The sequence below is a fragment of the Euprymna scolopes genome, chromosome 19 (assembly GCF_053919585.1).
Source record: "Euprymna scolopes isolate OS-2025 chromosome 19, ASM5391958v1, whole genome shotgun sequence".
In the NCBI taxonomy this organism is placed as follows: domain Eukaryota; kingdom Metazoa; phylum Mollusca; class Cephalopoda; order Sepiida; family Sepiolidae; genus Euprymna; species Euprymna scolopes.
Window position 1 is genome coordinate 21,712,153 of NC_136500.1, and position 12,629 is coordinate 21,724,781.

At 37.2% G+C, this 12,629-nt stretch overlaps 1 protein-coding gene and 1 pseudogene across 2 annotated transcripts in view; both read left to right on the plus strand.

Annotated features, from left to right (window-relative positions):
- The window catches only part of LOC145303483 (glycerol-3-phosphate dehydrogenase, mitochondrial-like), a 214,099-nt gene that overhangs the window by 57,592 nt on the left and 143,878 nt on the right, over positions 1–12,629 (plus strand). The window lies entirely within an intron of this gene.
- On the plus strand, positions 11,900–12,035 carry LOC145240599 (U2 spliceosomal RNA; annotated as a pseudogene).

Consider the following 12,629-nt stretch of genomic DNA (forward strand, 5'->3'; position numbering starts at 1 on the left):
TCATTGTTTGTGATGTAGTCCTACCACTTGATGCCCATGATGGAATGGAGGTATCGTTGGTGAAAGAGCTCCAGAAGCTGCACCTCTTTTTCATACAGAACCCAAGCCTCCAATTTGTAAAGGAGAGCAGTGATCACTGCTACTTTGTAGACTTAAATTTTTGTGAGGAACAGTGAGTAGTTTTTCCACACGTTTCTGAAGGCAACCAAAGGAGCTGTTGCTCTTTGTTAGTCAGTTGTCCACATCCGTGGTAACTGAAGCATCATTAGAGATAATGCTCCCAAGGTATGTGAAGCGCTCCATTAATGGTGATGCTTGGGAGGTGGTATGTCCCATGCAAAGGCTTCTGGTACAATACTACTGTTTTCTTGAGGTTGCTTGTTAGAGCAAAGACTTTTGCTGCATCGGCAAAGTAATTGATGACTGCCTGCAAAGCAAGTCCACTGTTCTAGGTGAGCACAGTCATCTGCAAATAGTAGCTCAAGGATGAGCTTCTCCAGGGTCTTAGTATGAAGAAGTCTACAGAAGTTGAAGATGCTCCCATCGGTTCAAAACTGCACATAGATCCCTTCTGTGAGATCCTCCTTAGTCTTCCTGAACATCATGCTGAAGAATATGGCAAAGAACATTAGTGCAAAGACACAACATTGTTTGATGCCATTTCCAATAGGGAAAGAATCTGACATGTCGCCGCTATGCTCCATCTGACCCCATGTAGCTTTTGCAGGATTGTTTGGAGTTTTGGTGGGCATCCAAATCCTACAAAGATTTTCCAAAGCCCATCTTGGCTGACTATATGAAAAAACTTGGTCAAATCATTGAATGCTGCATAGAGACTCATTTTTTGTTCCCTGTACTTTTCCTGAATTTGTCCTAGAACAAAGATCATTTCAGAAGTTTCTCTATTTGCTCAGAATATTCACTGGCTTTCAAACAGGTTTTCCTCAACAATTGATGGAATGAGTCTCTCCAGCAAAATCCTAGCTAAGATCTTGTCTGGAATGGATAACTGTGTGACACCCTTGTAGTTTGAACATTCTGATTTCTCTCCCTTGTTCTTACATAGATAGACGATGAATACATCATGAAGATCTTGTAGAACAACTCTTTCCCAGCAACTCTGGAACTAATCTGTGAGTTTGACTAAAAGTGTGTCACCACCGTGCTTGTACACCTCAGCTGACATGCCATTGATTCCAGGAGTCTTCAGCTGATATCAGCTTCTACTTCTTGTTGAGTTTGGAATCATTGATCTCTGATTTTATTGCTTGGAGTGGGATCTTCCTGATTACCTCTTCTTGCACCTGTCCCCAAACAGATTTCCATAGTGCTCTGTCCATCGGTAGATCGATTCCTGTTCAGTACAGAGACTCTTACTGTCTGATGACCGCAAGAGAGCTAACACTTGCTGTGTAGGGCTATATATTGTATAGAGTGCCTAGTATAATACTTGGCTATTTCTAATATCTGTGTAATGCTGGGTTTGCTCTGCAAGAGCTAACCACCACTTGTTCTGCATTTCTCTCAGCTTATTCTCAACTGTACTGCATGCATTCTTGTAAGCAGCTTTTGCTGCATGGACGTTTGGCCTTGCAAGGACCCTCTTAAAGCAGGAGCACTTCTTCTGTAGAATGTCTTGTATCTCCCCATCATTCTCATCAAAACAGTCTCTATTTTTTCTTGCTCAAGTAGCCTGCTACTTTAAATATTGTCTCCTGGAGAATGGTTTTAAATTGTTGCCACTGAATCTCTGAGTCTTCCTCCTCTGAACTGTCCTCTGAGTGTTGAGGTGTTCCTCCAGTCTTCTCTGGGATTCCTTTTTGAGTCTCCGGAGTCTATCCACCCACAGTTTCTCCACCTGGGACTCCTTTTTCTTTATTGGAGGCTTGATGGTCAGCCTGAGTTTGGCTCCAACCAGTCAATGATCTGTGTAGCCATCTGCACTAGGCATGACGTGTGTGAAGCATGTCTGTTAGTCCAGAAGATGCCAATGTCTTGAGCACAGATACTACCATGCTGGTTTGAAGCACACATTCTGCTGGAAAAGAATGTTGATGATGCTGAGACTGTTCTACACACAGGTCCAACAAGTGTCCTCTGTTGTCATTGCTGTTGTCGATTCTATGCTTTTTGATAGATGAAGAGATATGAGGTTGTCAGTGACCAACAGGAAGGTTCTAGAGCCTGCCAGCAATAGAGTTCTTTATCCTTAAGCCCACCCCTGACAGTCTGCATACTTTTTTCCCTCAAGACCAGTGTTTAGCCTGCTTCCTGATCAGGATTGTCTAGTACACCAGGTACTTGATGGGTTTGAAGTTGGAGTTTTTCTTCTCATAGACGAATGATCGACCATAGCTGATGAGTTCCATTTACCCTTGCTAGTTAACCCATAAGTAAAGACTAGTTTGTGGGCACCAAGGCATATTCACATGCCAATAGGTTTGCATGCCACACATCTGGGGCCTCTGAGTCCCTTGTGTTTCAGCCTGGAACTGTGAGGTACCCAGTTCCTATGTGTTACCACATGGAGGCACTACATAGGACTTGCTGATAGAGGTCATGTACTTGAGGGAAAGACGTACACACTCGGCACTCATTTTCATATTGCTGTCAGTGGTGCTAGCAAATGTTGAGAGCTGAAACAAGAGGTGACAAGCACAGAGACACTTCACCAACATGTTAGACACTTCATGTCAGCCATTTGATGCACAATATATATTACGCTCATCAGGGGCGGGATGGGGGGGTTTAAAAACATAAAATAAAAAGCAAACAAAGGGATATGGAAAGGAATTTATGAAAAGCAAACATTTATCGCAGGCAGACAAATTTTCTGCATAGGGGTATGGTCAAGGTCCCAGTAAGGTTCAATTTTCCTTTTTAGTACAAAAATGGTTGAAACAAAAAAAAAAAAAGGCAATTAGTTCTTGTGAGACAAACGGGATGCAAAATAAATGAGTAGCACATCTTTCCTTAGTCGATGAGGTATGGGCGAAGAGACTGACGAGGGTTGATTACACACGGCACTGACGATCTTGATGAAGTCTGAGTGTGGCCTCCAAGTTCCATACAAGTTTAGTTCCATACAAGTTCAGTTCCACTCTACACTCTGAAACAATAGAGAAGAGGGTTGGTGAGCTTATGTTCTAGGTGATGAGAGGAGAAATTTATATTAGCTACAAAATAAACGCAAAAATCGAACACAGTAAAATTGCGAGAAAGAATGAGGCAAACACTTCCAAATAATATAAAATAAATTAAAGATAGGGAAAAGAAAGATTTAACGAGAAAAAAATATATTCGAAATTAATGGAGTTGGGAATATTCTGACAGTATGTATATATATATATATATATATATATATATATATATATATATATATAACTACTTAATTTACTCACATAAAATTAATATACAAAAGTATAGATTTATGCGTAAACTTTAAGTATTTACTTCAAAAGTGCTCAATTACGTAGGTAGAGCTAGTTAGTAATTTATAAAAGCCTGAGGAATCCTAGAGTGGATGGAACGCCGAATATTCAGTGTAGCTTAATCGCCATATATATTTTATAAATTACATTACTATATATATATATATATATATATATATATATATATATATATATATATATATACCAACATATTTAAAATGTGACACAAGCGTGGGCTTTTTTTTATTAAATCTCCAAAAACGTTTTGTAGAAAGTTTTATAAAGAATGTTATTTTCTTTTAGAGATAGCAAATGAAAATAATCGCATTATTTATGGCTAACTAAATTGTAAATGTGCATCGATATTTAAAACCATTTAAATTGTTGCATGTCTCTACAGAATTGTTATTAAATAAAGATCTATTTAAGGAGTGTGAAGGAAAACAGAAATGCGATTGTTGACTGCCAAGATCATTTTTGTTTCATAATCATGAGTACTCAGCTGTAGGTCGCAATAAAACTATAAATCAAGCTTTAATCATAATTTATACTTGATATAAAACAAGAGATTGGAGGCCTAAATATAATCTTACATATAAAGTTATTTTGTGAGATTTTAAAAGTGGACATGAATAGCATTTAAGCTGATACATCAATATTTGCTTATGACTAGCAAACGTTGTATCATGTTATTTGAGCTAAAAAAATGTATTGTATTTTGGTTTCTTTATACAAATAATTATTCCGGTCTGGAAAACTAATTCTAATGGTCAAATTTTTCACTAAATCAATTTACATCATTAACACGTAACATATTTAACTATTTTTTATCTTTTTGGAAAATATTTTTATCGGATAAACAATTTAATTTCTTTTTAAATAAATATTAGCAAGTTTATTTTTAAGATCCCCTAGTAGGTGAAAACTTTTCCAATGATACCAAATATTTAAGTGCTGTTTTAATCTAATGCTGTAAGCAAACCAAGATTGTTAATGGCGACACACTGCTTTTAAGCCTTAAAATGTAGATAAAGACCACTATGCATATAAACTAGTCTGATCTATGTGATTGTTACATGAGTTTTTTTTCTATACGTATATTTACGGGGTGGAACGATAAATTTGTTGCCCTAAAGGAAACAACACTGTAGATTTATTTTAAAACATTTATTGAAAACAAAAAACAATTTAGGTAACTTGATTATGTAGAGCTGACATCTATTTAATGTAGCTGCCTTCAGCCTCAATCACCGCCTTGATATGGGTCAGGAACTGGGAGCATGCTTTTTCTACAAGTGCTGGCAGGAGCTCAGCGAATACTCGGCAGATGGTGGCGATCAGGCTGGCTTTGGTGTTGTGGGAGATCATGTTGATGTTCTTGATGTATGACCAAACGAACTAGTACAGCAGGTTTAGATCGGAGGAGGAGGTGGCCAGTGAGAGAAGGGTAAAAAATCGTAGCACTCCTTCTGAAGCCAAGCCTGGACTTCTTTGGATTTGAGGGGATCACCACACTCTTCAGCACATCCAGGTATACTTTCGTGTTGACTTTCAAGCTGACTTCAAAGATGTGAGATGGCAGGATGTGGCCCTCACTTGAAACCACACCAAAGACCATAACCGCTACCTGAAACTCTGTTTTCATCACACTGGGAACGCCCCTGTTATTTGTGACAATCCACCAATGTATTTTGAAGGTGCTGGCAATAGTCCTGTTGTCATAACTTGGATTGGTAGAGAGCATGAGTAGTACAGTGGCGCATCTGCGATCTCACTTGTTGAACATTGTGTCACTTTCAGGCTCCTCATGCTATTGGGATTTGTACACAGCTAGCTAACTAGTAGATAGCCTGCCACCTGTATCTATATCAGTAAATCAAGAACGTAAAATAAAAAGCTACTTTATAAAAAACATTTTGGATACTTCTAGATTTAAAATACTACATCTGAATAAGAGTAATTCCTTTGCAGTTGATTATGACGTTTTCAATTACTTCCCTTTCCCTTACTACATCAACTCATCTTTGCATTATTAAACTATGATGTATGTCTGTGTATCTCTTGCCGGTATGTAACATCATACCTAACGAAGTGTTAAAATCTCTAAAATAAAGTGTAAACATGACTATATTTTAGATTATTGTCTCTACACGGACAAGATTACAACGATATAGTTAATCGATCGATGAGCCATAAATTACCTGTAGCTTGGTAATGTTGCCCGGGTAGAGACATTAATCTAAAATATAGTCATGTTTACACGTTATTTTGTCATCACTCTAACACCGTCTCTTCATAATTGGCAACTTGTAACTTGCATATCAGAATGAACAGAGAAAATATGCAACAAAAAAAAAAAAATCAAAAATATATTTATAAAAATGAAATGTAAAAACGACTATGTGTGTAAAATGGCCTCTACCAAACTACTCGGTCAATTTTTGGTCTACAGACTTGAAATATGATATATGGAGTATTTGGACCTATGAAAAAATTGGAACTTGGCAGATGTAGGTTGACTTAATTTGTATCCTCCACATATGCACAATTATACATTTATATGTTTAAGTGCGTTAATTGTTTTGAAGCTTTGATATCCATGAGTCCTTAGGTCATATGGAGTGAATACCATGAGAGCTAAATGTTTGGTTTCGATTCTAGCTGATGGCACCCAAGTCTAAAAAAGAAAAAACTTTTGAAATCACTAGTATATATTGGGTACAATATAATAATCATTAGAGAATTGACTCTATAATAATAAATATAAAATCTGTATAAATTAAAATATATTAAGCATGTTTTAGAACCATGCGATGCCAAGAAAAAAAAATGGAAATCTATCTTCTATGGTACTAAACTTACCAAAAAGATGTTTAATTAAAACAACAATATCAAAAGATTACGCTTCATTTCGACTAAAATGAAATGCCATTTCTTTAACATTCGTTACATATATTATCTAAATAAAAAGAATGAAATCGTCTGTTTTTCTCCTATAAAAAGAATAAGAACTAACCAGACCTTGTGAGCTTTGCTACCTCAACAGAGTGATTTCTAAATTACTCTATTTTTGTTTATACGTTAAACATAAGAGGCTACTATTTGATACTATGTCTATGAGGACACTATGTAGGGAATTAAGGACACTATGTAGAGAATTAAGAAGCAACATGTCTGTTCACATTACATTAAAATTTTAACATGTTAGTAAAATCAAGGAAACGGAACAGGAGGTTGGAACTTGGTTAATAGTATGGGGCTTATAAATTGAAGACTCTTTTTTTGAACTCAGTCTAAGAAGGAAAGATTAGTGGTAGATGCACCAGTCAAGATGTGGCAAGAATACTCCATGCTTTGGTGAATGGTGGCTTTGTAGAAATACAGAATACTGTCAGAAGTACATCTTTTTTGCAGTAACTTTGGCAATATCTTTAATGCGTTTGTTCCAATTTCTGTTGCCTGTAAATGTTAAGCTGAAGAGTTTGAACGATTAGCTCTCAGGTAGAATCTTGTTAGTCATGGCAGTCGGTGGTTGAGAAGTTTTCTTGTAAATCGATTAACGAAAATCCGAAATGTTAAGTGGTCATTCCTTAATATATAAATAAAATGTCATGGGGAAATAGATTAACTTGACTTTATGTATAAGGCGAGAACCATAAGTTGGATTCTTTTTTTATTTAAAAAATAGCAATTCTCCACTGTCGTTGGTAGCAATACATCACAAACACAGAAGACAAATGCTACAAGATCTCATTTAAGCACGAATATGAAAACCAAAGCTTTGAACAATTTAACCAACTGTATAAATTCTTTAAAGAAAATATTTTATATATACTTGGTACAATTTGATGAGATTCAATGATCTCTTTACAATCGCTTCCGGTGTAAATAATATAAGATGATGAAGGGATCCAAATATATTATTCAGTTTTTGATATGAAACCTAACATTTTGAAAAGAGAAAACAATCAGTAATAATAAGAAATGTTTGGCTTTTGAACTTTGGCGAAAATGTTTTACTACTTAATAAGAGAAGACCAAGAGTGTTTGAAGCATTGGCATCATTTCAGAATGACTTTCAATTTTCCATACTGTTATCAACATTATCTAGTTAAATACAAAAGTTATCTTGGCTTTGTAGGTTTGTTTAACAGATGGAATTAGAGATAACTGTGATAAATTGTTTATACATTCTCATAATTTTCAATGAATCTCTCGAGACAATAGATACCTCCTGTTATAATGGCTGTATGTGTAATTATGAAGCAAGGGTTGCTTAATCTCCAACAACAATTCTCCTGAGTCAGCACTGCCTGATTACAGTGGCAAGAAGTCTAGGGTGACTGGAAACAACATCAAGTAATAACAGAGAACATATATTGGTATTCCCAACTGGTCACCCATTTTTGTCCTGACTCGTTTCAATGTTGCTGTTTCTCCTAATAGTGATAAAGGACTTATAAGAATTCACCAGCAACGTTATTCGACTTCGCTTGGGACACATAATATCATCACAAATAATCTCCACAGTTGGAGAATGGATTCTAGACCATACAGTAGTTTCTGGTAGGGCCTCTCAATGCCATACTAGTGGGTAATTGTTACGGCTTTACCTTATCATGTGCTACAAAAAAAAAAAAAACATTCTTGTCTTTTTCTCTCTTACTTTCCCTCTCTGTCCTGCTCCGACCAACTCTATCGACCTGCTCCACAAATCCCAAAACCTCAACATCACAAATCTCAAAAAAAAAAAAAAGCACGAATAAACCTAGAACCCCATCCACCAACGTAGACCCCTACTACCATGTCTCCTTCTCCAACATCAGGGGTCTACGTTCCAACATTCCAGAGGTTGAAACACAATTACAGGAGACGAAACTGGACATATTCTTTCTAAGTGAAACTGGCATAGGGCTAACCACTTCCCTAGACGAATTCATAATTAAAGGATATTCTAACTTAACATCTAAATCTGACCCCCAAGATCGCCATGAGCATGGAATATGTGCCTACATTAAAGATGGCTTTCCATGAGGTAGGGATATCTCCAGAGAAGACCCTAATTTACCTTATATGTGCTTCCAGGTTGCACTAGCTTACATCACGGCATTTATATTTTCCTTCTATCGCCCCCAGAACAGTGGGGTTACTATCCTTAAGAGCATATCTAAGAAAATTGACCATATCCTGTCTGCTCATCCTTCAGATAACATTCACATTTGCAGTGACATCAATGTCCATAATGTGGAACGGCTGACCCACTCAAATAAGACCGATGACAAGGGGAGGTTCTGTCATGATTTCTCCACTACCTATGACCTCACTTAGATTGTTCACGGACCCACCCGTGTGCCCGATACTACCGGTCAGTATACAAGCCTTCTAGACCTTTTCCTCACAACTTCCCCTGAGCTATGTTCATGTTCCGTTCTATCTCCTCTGGGATCCTCTGACCACTCCGTTGTAGCAGTTAAGATAAAAATGAAATGCAATAAGTCTTCAGATGTACCTCTCCACCGTACTGTATATTGATACTCTATGGCTGACTGGTATAGCTTCTGTACATTCATATCTGATCTACCTCTGCATTTCATATTTAAAAAGGATGTGTCCGCTATAGTATCAGACCTGACCGAATGGTTAATTGTAGGCATAGACCGATTCATACCATCCAAAAAATTCCAACAAAAACCTAACAGCCAGCCATGGTTTTCCCCAGAATGTGCTGCTGCCATTGTGCACAGAAATCACTTTTTCCATAGCTACCAATGTAATAGATGTACTGAGACTAAAGCTGCTTGCAGGACTGCCAGCAACCAGTGTAAAACAATAATAAAAAATGCAAGAGAGCTATATGCTCAGTCTGTTAAATCAGAAATAGCTGAGAAGCGGCTTGGTTCCCACCAGTTTTGGCAAATAACAAACAGGATCCTGAACGGAAGCGTGCATTCTATCCCAACTATCATCAATGGACCTGAGGTAATCTCGTCAGCATCAGACAAGGCCAGACTATTTGTCAAGAACTTTGCAACTAATTCTACCCTATGCGACGAAGGCCATCAACTCCCCATATTTCTTCCTATAACGGACAACACGCTATGCAATATATAAATATCTGTGCGTGATGTCGCCAAGCTAATAAAGAACCTTGATTCCAGTAAAGCAACTGGCCCTGACGGCATTCCAGTTATAGTGCTGAAAAAGCTCCAACCAGAACTTGCCCCCATACTTACAAAACTGTTTAAGCATTGCCTTAAGGAGAAGTGCTTTCCAACACCCTAGAAAACCTCACCAGTATGCCCTGTATTTAAGAATTCAGGTGAAAAGTCATCTCCCTCTCAGTACAGACCAATAAGTCTCCTGTGTGTCATGAGTAAGTTGTTAGAATCCATATTAAATAAAGAAGTAGTCAACCACCTCAGCAGAAACAATCTTCTTAGTGACATGCAATATGGTTTCCACTCCGCAAGATCTGCAGCAGATGTCCTAACGGTTATATCTCATAGGATTAGTGAATCTCTTGACAAAGGCTTCCTTTCCAGAGCAATTGCTTTTGACATATCGAAGGCCTTCGATCAGGTATGGCATAAGGGCCTACTTCACAAGATTTCCAGCTACGGTATTACTGGAAATGTTTTCTCAATCATTAAATCATTTCTCTCTGATAGGTTCATAAGAGTAGTGGTTGATGGGCAGAAATCAGAGGCCCAGAGTATTAATGCTGGAGTCCCTCGGGGGCCCATCTTCTTGATCTACATCAATGATCTCCCAAAATACATACTTAAATCATTCGTTGACATCTATGCTGATGACATGACCATCTATGGCAACACATCAAAGGTCGTAAGTGACAAAGTTCTCTCTAATTCTCTCTCCTCTGATCTTGAGCACGTGGTACAGTGGGAGAAGAGGTGGCTGGTCACTTTTAATTCATCCAAAACCAAGCTTCTATCTTTGCATCATCAATGCTCTGATCCACATCTGGCATCAATTGAAATGGATGGCTCTCGTCTTGGGGAGGCTCCATGTTTTGACAAGCTTCTGGGTTTGACCTTTATTTCTGATCTGAAATGGAACATGTACATCAGGTCTGTTGCCAAGGACGCTGGGAAAATGGTGGGATCCTTCTACCGCTTCAGAAGATATCTTACTACTGATGCAATTCTCTATCTGTATAAAAGCCAAGTATGTCCAAGGATGGAGTACTGCTGCCACATCTGGGCAAGAGGTGCTAAAAACAGCCTATCCTGCCTTGACAGAGTACAAAATAGACTTCGTAGCTTAGTGGGGAGATGCCCTTTTCTTTTCCCTGCAGCCTCTCTCCCACAGAAGAGACGTTGCGAGCCTGTCCTTGTTTTATCATTATTTCCATGGCAAGTGCTCGTCTGAGCTCCAATCTCTCGTCCAAGCTCCAATCTCTCGTTCCTCTCCTCCCCAATCTTTCACGAGAAACATCCGTCTGGCTGAAACTACTGTCAATAATTTTCCCCACTCTTTATCTGTGCCTAAATCTAAACGTAGATTCCATGAGCAGAGCTTCTTTCTCAGAAGTGCACGACTGTGGAACTCTCTTCCGTTTGCCTCTTTCCCACCTGATTACAACTTGGATGTCTTCAACATAAACAAATTCCTGACAAACCGCCCCCTTAAGGAAGACACTCTATCAAATCTCCAATACTAATGATTACTACAATACTATCTCATTGATTACTGTACACGCAATAACCCTTATCCCTAAGTGGCCTCCGGGCCTTGTTAAGTGGTGACCTCCATGTAAAAAAAAAAAAAAGTAAGAAACATTGTTGAGCAGCCATGCCTGTCTTGTCTTAGTCTTACGTGCAGGAGCAGAGTCCTGCTAGAGGACACAAAGGCGTTCAGCAGATATTTCATCATGGCAGGGTTTCACCATACTCCTCAGAACCTCCTAGTATTTTGTTTACTTTTTGTCAAATGTTAGATTTTATTGCATCATTTAGTAAATGGAGAGATAAAGAATGGGAGAAAGAGGAGAATATACATATCAGACAGAAAAACTTATTTGAGATTTTGCTTTTTTATTAAAAAATATATTAACTGGCTTTGCAAACTCACTTTTTCCTGATTCAAACAATTTGATCAGAGATACATTTTTGTTTTTTTTGTTTATTTTTAGAAATTTAAAGTTATATAATAAATATAAAATTAAGTTCATCAACAATTTTTTTTTTTTTTAAATGTTTTAGGTTTCACAATGGCACTGATATCCCTGTTTCTACGGCATTGCTAACTCTTCGTGCATAGTCACATTCAGGGGCAAAAGAAATGGAATCTTTATAAGTGAAGTAGTAATAACCTGTTTGGTTAATAGACATATGAGCAGATTATTTTCATAAATGAGTGTCAGAAAATTAGGATAAAGTCTATGATTAAATGATTAAGGGGACTATTTCCTAGGTTTTTTTTTATCACTTTGTCTAAAATGAGCTACAATAACTAACTTGGCCTTTTGGCCAAGATCAAAGTGTAGTATCTGTTCTCCAGATGCTGCACTTCCATTTCTTATTCTCTTTCGGTTGAGGATCAGTCTTTCACGACTGAGACAATTTTTTTATTTTTGTACCTTTTCGCCACGTTAAAAAACGACCCTTGTGTCTAACTCTGTCCCGTGGGGAGGCATAGTAAATAGGTACAATAACTAGCATTTTTTTCTAAAAATAGACTTGATTACTATTTTATTCTATGATGAGCTGTACTGACCCAACGTTGCCCGGGACCCATTATGTTCAAATTCCTTTATTAAATATTTCTATGTTCTATTACAACACCTTTAAGTTTAATATCTAAGTTAAAAAAAAAAAAGCAAATAAGGGATGCTAACTCTTACTAAAAGATTAAGAGTTATTCTCCTTAGCATATTTTTTTAGGTCTCCATATTAACAAACTGTCGAACCAGATTAAGTATTTGAAAGTAATTGTAGTGAAGTACGTCAGTTAATTGCTAATAACATGGTATAAGAATAACAAATGAAAATTACCTAGTCAGAATCAATGCTATTTAAGTCTGACTATTAAAATCCAGCGGACATAATTTTATATGACAGATTTTAAATAATGTTGAAAACACCATGTGTGATAAAATAATTATCAGTTAATTCAAATGAATCGCTTTCATAAATAAAGAAATGTATTCATTCATTAGTTGCTAAGTTGTAAATATTT